Here is a 7,266-nt window from a genome sequence, read left to right on the forward strand (position 1 = left end):
TATTCTTGTAACGTTTAAATTAATAATTTTGTTTTCTTCTAATCAATATCTTACTGATATAAGGGTACCCATTCGATTCGTCTCTAAATTTTTAAGTATTCGCACATTTTATGTAACATTCATGTATAATTTCGCGTATATATAATATATTATAATAACAAAAATTATAAAAATATTTTGGATACGTTAATTTGTGCATGTATTTTAAATAATTTTTTCAAATTAATTAATAATTAATAAAATATATTCGTTCGTAATCATTTTTATCATAAAAATTAATAAAAATTAATTAAATTATGAAATTATTTAAAAAATTGAAATGTATACACAACGCTATATCCATATTTAATCTACTATTAAATCTTTCTGGCATTACATAGACAATAATAATACCAATCCTAATAATGAAGAACATTTTTTAACGAAGAAAAGGAAAGATACATTTCTCTCATCTAAATATATATTATTTAAATTAATTCGACGTTAAAGAAGCGTATCGTCGTTGAATTACTACCGAAATCATTGCTTTCGGAAATTGCCAGGAAAACCTGGGATTAATTCCAATCTTACAGTAAAAATTCCCAATTTTTAACAGGGCACCGAACTAGACGTCGCGAATGGATCTCACAAAAACCGGTGAGAAATAATTCTCCATGATGAAAATCGTTTCGACTCCTCGGCGGTACGAGCCACGCAACTTTTATTAACGTTTATTTAACGGAAGGAACAACGATAACTCTTTTATTAAAACGATAATTTCGTCTAAGAATGCGAAAAGAACGCGGGAAAAACACGGTGATTTCGCAACCGTAATTTATTAATTTATTTATGAATATTTTCCGATACGAAATTCGTAAATACAAATATAACTGAAAAAACAAATTAATAAATTCATAATAATTAACTCGTGATTCTATAATGTCGAAGGTGATCGTTAAATTTTGTGAAGCTAATATTTAATCGTTGACTTATTACATCGAATCTTCACACTATTATTCGATAATTCTGTATATTTAATTAGCAATATTTAGGAATATTATTTGACGAGAGGGACAGCGATAAAAATCTTTTGTTAAAACAATAATTTTGTATAAGCACTTGTATTAAAAATTTTATATTTGATCGCGCGATGTATGTACTTAATATGTATACCTATACATTAGACGGTACTCCCGGTTTCGGTACGAGCGAAAATCCCATTTCACTTAAGAGAATCAACTTCGAGTCAACCGGTCGGGATTGCAACGATACAACGAGCAAGGACTAAGCCCAAACCGGAAAGAAGACGAAACGATTGACGGAAACAGAGGAAAATGAAGTTCACCAACTCTTTTTCGCGCATAATTATTCTATCTCGTATCGAACCTGGACCCGCTAAGCACGATTTCAGGTGCTCCGCCCGGACATATTATGCCTCCCGCGGTTGCTATATGCTACACCAGGCTAGTAGACGGCAAAAGAAGAGGATACCCACATTTTTTAAATGCCAACATTCAGCAATTTAGAAAATGAGGAGGCAACCCCTTTTACCGAGCGAAAATCGTGCCTAGGGGAATCCACTCGACTCCTCGACAGGGTTAACACACGCAGTGCGTGTGGCTGTAGACGAGCAAAGAGAAGGAACCCATTGACGACCATTCCGAGCAATCGATCGAGTTCTAACTAATTCGGGCCGAATCACTTGACGAAGCACGAAGCAAGAGTGTACGTTGCATAGCAACGTGTGCAAACTCGAAACATCCCAGTTAGTTAGCATCGGAAGTAGAGACTCGTGACAATAAATGAAATTGGGATTTTTATACGAAAAGTCCAACGCGGAAGCGCGAAAACGCGACGACGCGAGAATACTACGACGCGGAAATGCGGTAACGAAATGCCGCCGTCCGCGACACGTTGACGGCACCGACGATGGAGAGTCGATGACGCAATGTAACTCTTTTATTAAAACGACAATCTCGTCTAAGAACGCCAAAAAGAACGCGGGAAAAACATGGTGTTTTCGCAACCGTAATTTATTAATTTATTTATGAATATTTTCCGATACGAAATTCGTAAATATAACTGAAAAAACTAATTATTAAATTCATAATAATTAACTCGCAATTCTATAATATCGAAGGTGATTGTTAAATTTTGTGAAGTTATTATTTAATCGTTGACTTATTATATCGAATCTTCACACTTTTATTCGATATTTCTTTATATTTAATTAACAATATTTAGGAGTATTATCTGACGAGAGGGACAGCGATAAAATTCTTTTGTTAAAACGGTAATCTTTTATAAGGACGTGAAAAGAATGCGAAAAGAACGCGGAAAGAATGCGGAAAGAACGCGGAAAGAACACGGAAAGAACACGGAAAGAACACGGTATTTTCGCAATCATAATTTAATAATTTATTTTAAGAATATTTAGTTCCGCACGATATGGATTTCATAAATAGATAAATCTAACGGAAAGCATATCATAAAATTTATAATAATTGACTCGCGATTCTATAACAAAGGCGTTCGTCAAATTTTATAACGCTTATATTTAATCATTAATTTAGCATCGAATTTTTACATTTTATAAAAATTTTCCGAATTTATTAATGACTCTTTGATATGAAAATATAAATAGTTACTCTTTTATGAATATTTAAAGAATATATACTATAAAAATAAATATGTTAATTTAATGAATTACTATTATATAATCATTATACGTATACTTTGGATAATTTTTCGTGTAATTTACATAAGAATCTATTTACGCAATTTACAATCTTCTTAAACATTAACAATTTTGCAATTTCTTTTAGTATTCCTGAAAATAATTTTAATAATTTAAATTAATAATTTAAATATTTTCATTTTTTAGCATTTTTAAAAATAAATTCAATTTAATTTTTTAAACTGAAATAAAGCCAAATTACAAATTTTTTTATATTATATTAGACTGCTAACACGGCCATATCTCATATGATAAAATGTAAAACAAAGGCAACCATTTATAACTGGACAGAATTTATACCGGGTATCACAGAATTTAACATAACATAACTGTCGCTCTCGAAAGATGCAATTGTAATTTATATGAGTATCGATTGTATATTTATTTTAATAATTGCTGGTTATTGCTTATATTTATTTAAATACTATATTTTAATATTTTGTAACTACTTATGTTCATTTTAATCACTATCTCGTAGAAGTTTATATTTATTTTAATAAATGCCGGCAAAAATTGACAGTACGACATAATATGTATATTAATCTAATCTGTATATGTATATCCTGCCCTAATGTAAATGGTTATCCTGGCTTCAGCTGTTAGCAGCCTGGTATAATATATAAAATTCTTATAATATAAAAGTCTCTGTGCAGATTACCAACAAAAATTGATTGATATTATAATAATATATGTAATTAATAAATTTTTATAGTAATGCATAATTTATAATAAAATATAAAATTAATGTGTATAACATTTATCATATTACATTTATCACATTACAAGTTATTTCATTAATTAATCATTTGGCTTTACATTAAGTTTAAAAACAATATCTACAACAAATGTTGTAATGGATGAGCTAATAAGAAATTAGAGTAAGATAAGTGAATAAGATAAATGCGCGTTATAAGCGAATATATATAAATTAGCATTAGATGTAATTGATACAATTTTTTGTGTTCTTTATTTTTAATAAATTAGGTAAAATCTATACAAAAATAATCTTTTCTCTATCTTTTTTCTTTATAATTAAAATACTGCAATATATTTTCGCAATGGATGCAATATATTTCGAACGAATTTATTAAAAGTTATTTAATTTAATCTATTCTAGCTCATCCATTTTAAGGCAACGGATTTATCTACAATCTCTATGAATCCGTTACTTTAAAATTAAATAAAAGTTTTAATTACTTACCGGAGCATTGATGTGCCACAGCAGAGTTGTCATTATCGAAGCTACGTTGTCTGTAACATACAAATATAAAATTCATTTATAACAAAGCTCAAAATACAATCAATATTTAAAAAAATTATTATTGTGCGGAATTTCATATCCGGTGTGTAAAATAATAAGCAGATATACCTAAACACGTGGGAAGATTTTATAAATTTTAAAATTACTTTTTAAATAGAAATTTTTATATATGATTTTTATAAAAATCTTTCTCTCTCTAATTTTCTCTTTAATTCCTTTAAATTATAAGAACGAATTATTGTGCGTACGATTTATAACAATTGATATACAAATAATAAATATTCACCATCAGGTTGCTTCGCCGATGCAAGATGCCTCTCCCAGGCCTCCTCCTCCTCTCACAATAGTTTGTTGGTCTGTAACATACAAAGAAGATTCAAATTGTAGTCACGGTCAAAAAATTATTATTATATGCATTTAATTTTATATCCGACGCACATAAATAATAAGCAGATAAACAATTTTATAAATTTTGAAAAAAATTCTACTAATAAGTAATAATTTAATAATTCTATTAAAAGCTATTCGAACGTAGAAACTTTTAAATTACAGTTTTTATGTAAAAATTTCTCTCTTTTTCTCTTGTTTAAGTCATGTACATAAAAAATCAAATTACGCGATTAATTACTTAATTTAAATCGCGCGTACGCAATTAATAAATAATTATATATAAGCGATAATTTATTTACCATAGAGTTGCTTCACAGATGCCTGATGCCTCTTCCAGGCCTCCTCCTCCTCTCATGGTGTTGACGCGCGATACTTTCAACGGCACTCCCGCACTCACGAGCGATATTTTTATATCGCTATTTTCGCTATTTTACGCGCGATTTTTAACGATTTCCGCACTATTTCGATGCGATTAAAAATTTTATATTTGATCGCGCGATGTATGTACTTAATATGTATACCTATACATTAGACGGTACTCCCGGTTTCGGTACGAGCGAAAATCCCATTTCACTTAAGAGAATCAACTTCGAGTCAACCGGTCGGGATTGCAACGATACAACGAGCAAGGACTAAGCCCAAACCGGAAAGAAGACGAAACGATTGACGGAAACAGAGGAAAATGAAGTTCACCAACTCTTTTTCGCGCATAATTATTCTATCTCGTATCGAACCTGGACCCGCTAAGCACGATTTCAGGTGCTCCGCCCGGACATATTATGCCTCCCGCGGTTGCTATATGCTACACCAGGCTAGTAGACGGCAAAAGAAGAGGATACCCACATTTTTTAAATGCCAACATTCAGCAATTTAGAAAATGAGGAGGCAACCCCTTTTACCGAGCGAAAATCGTGCCTAGGGGAATCCACTCGACTCCTCGACAGGGTTAACACACGCAGTGCGTGTGGCTGTAGATGAGCAAAGAGAAGGAACCCATTGACGACCATTCCGAGCAATCGATCGAGTTCTAACTAATTCGGGCCGAATCACTTGACGAAGCACGAAGCAAGAGTGTACGTTGCATAGCAACGTGTGCAAACTCGAAACATCCCAGTTAGTTGGCATCGGAAGTAGAGACTCGTGACAATAAATGAAATTGGGATTTTATGAAAAGTCCAAAAGTTCCGCGAAAACGCGACGACGCGAGAATACTACAACACGAAAACACGGTAACGAAGCGCTTGCCGTCCGCGGCACGTTGACGGCACCGACGACGCAAAAGGGTACTTAGCTTCCCATTCAGGCATCTTAAGATTTATCAGAAATAGAAAAATTTAAGATAAACCTCAAGGCACCATCCAAGTACTAAGCCCTCCCACCGCGACAAGGTGTACCCCATGGGAGGGTTATATTATATATAATTTTATATATAATGTAATACATAATTTGAAATGTATTTTGTAATATATATATATAGTACACAAATTTAAATTCGCAAATATAAACGATAAATAAAAATATAAAGGATAAGAGAACATCTATTATACAAAGCAATGTTCAAAATAATTGATTTTAAACCTAATTATTGCGCGCAATTAATTTTTACATTTTTACTTTTAAATAGATATATTTTAATATTATAAACTGCGTAATTACAAAATAATTTATATTTCTTAGATATAAACTTTTAAAAATATGATAAATAAAAAAATTTCTATTTTTTTATATATGAAATATTTAAATAAATATATTAATTTGAAATGTTTTATAAAACATAAAAGTATCTGAAAATATTAATTAATAAAAAATTTTATAAATGTTTTAATTATTTTAAAATAAAATGGAATATTTTTTATAAGTTTATGTATTATATATGTTATACAATTTAAAATCACTATTAAATCACAATCAAAGAAATAAAACGAAACGAGAAATATGTATATTTTGAATATATATATATTATTGATAAATAATTTATATATTGTTGCGTCCGCGGAACGCGGTATATATCGAACGCGATATATATCGAACGCGCGCGACACAATTGGCAAAATACTTAGCATACGCTGACGCTCGTACACTCGTAAATAATAACGCGATTTAAGGTGCACAAGAATTTTAATAAATCGCGAGTAACATACAAGAATTCAGAATAATCGTAAAACGGATCACAAATAGACGCGCGTCCGCACAACTTGACAGCTGGGCTTAGACTCTCTGACAGTCGTTGTTTATAACAATATCTTGACAACGCGCGCGAAAACGATCTTCTTCGAAAGAATTCAACGGGTAACGAATACATTCAGCGGGACGGGACGCGGGGACGCAACAATATAATAAATAATGAATGTGATAAATAATTTATATTAATGACTTACATCATATCTCTTGATCCATCCATTTCCAAAACCTCCTTTTTTCGTTTGCTTCCTTCGTTCTTTTCTCGTGGCACTTTAATCCTCGTTGCACTTACACTTATTCACGAAAAGTTCCTCGTTGCACTTGCAATTGTGTTTAGAGAAAGAATTTGATAATATATGAAACGTCTCACATCACTACTTCACTGCTCAAGAGCCACTGAACGAATGATCGTAAGTCAAGAACATTACCGCGGTTCTGTTTATATCGCCATGGTCGACTATGAAAGGAAAGAATTTGATAATATATGAAACGTCACTACTTTATTGCTCTAGGTTACTGTGCGAATGATAATAAAGCCGTGTAACGTATTAACAATAGCGCGACTGTTTATCAAGGTTGAACACGGTGTTATTGATAATTCTCTCGTTGCCGAAATATTTTCTGTAATATAAAATATTCGCGCGCGGATATTAAATTATAGAAGTATTTTAATTTATTGATTTCAATTAATTATTTTTTAACAATTTATCACGGAGCC

The 7,266-nt window shown here is 31.3% G+C and overlaps 1 long non-coding RNA gene across 1 annotated transcript; it reads left to right on the forward strand.

Annotated features, from left to right (window-relative positions):
• The first annotated feature begins 1,524 nt into the window (after positions 1–1,524).
• On the forward strand, positions 1,525–4,422 carry LOC145974893 (uncharacterized). The gene is made up of 3 exons (XR_014439841.1): positions 1,525–1,929; positions 2,288–2,370; positions 4,270–4,422. It is a non-coding gene; the product is annotated as an uncharacterized LOC145974893 (long non-coding RNA).
• Positions 4,423–7,266: the final 2,844 nt, after the last annotated feature.

This window comes from Camponotus vicinus, unplaced genomic scaffold, assembly GCF_025532165.1.
Source record: "Camponotus vicinus isolate PSW18456_S1 unplaced genomic scaffold, iyCamVici1.0 SCAF_7, whole genome shotgun sequence".
NCBI lineage: Eukaryota > Metazoa > Arthropoda > Insecta > Hymenoptera > Formicidae > Camponotus > Camponotus vicinus.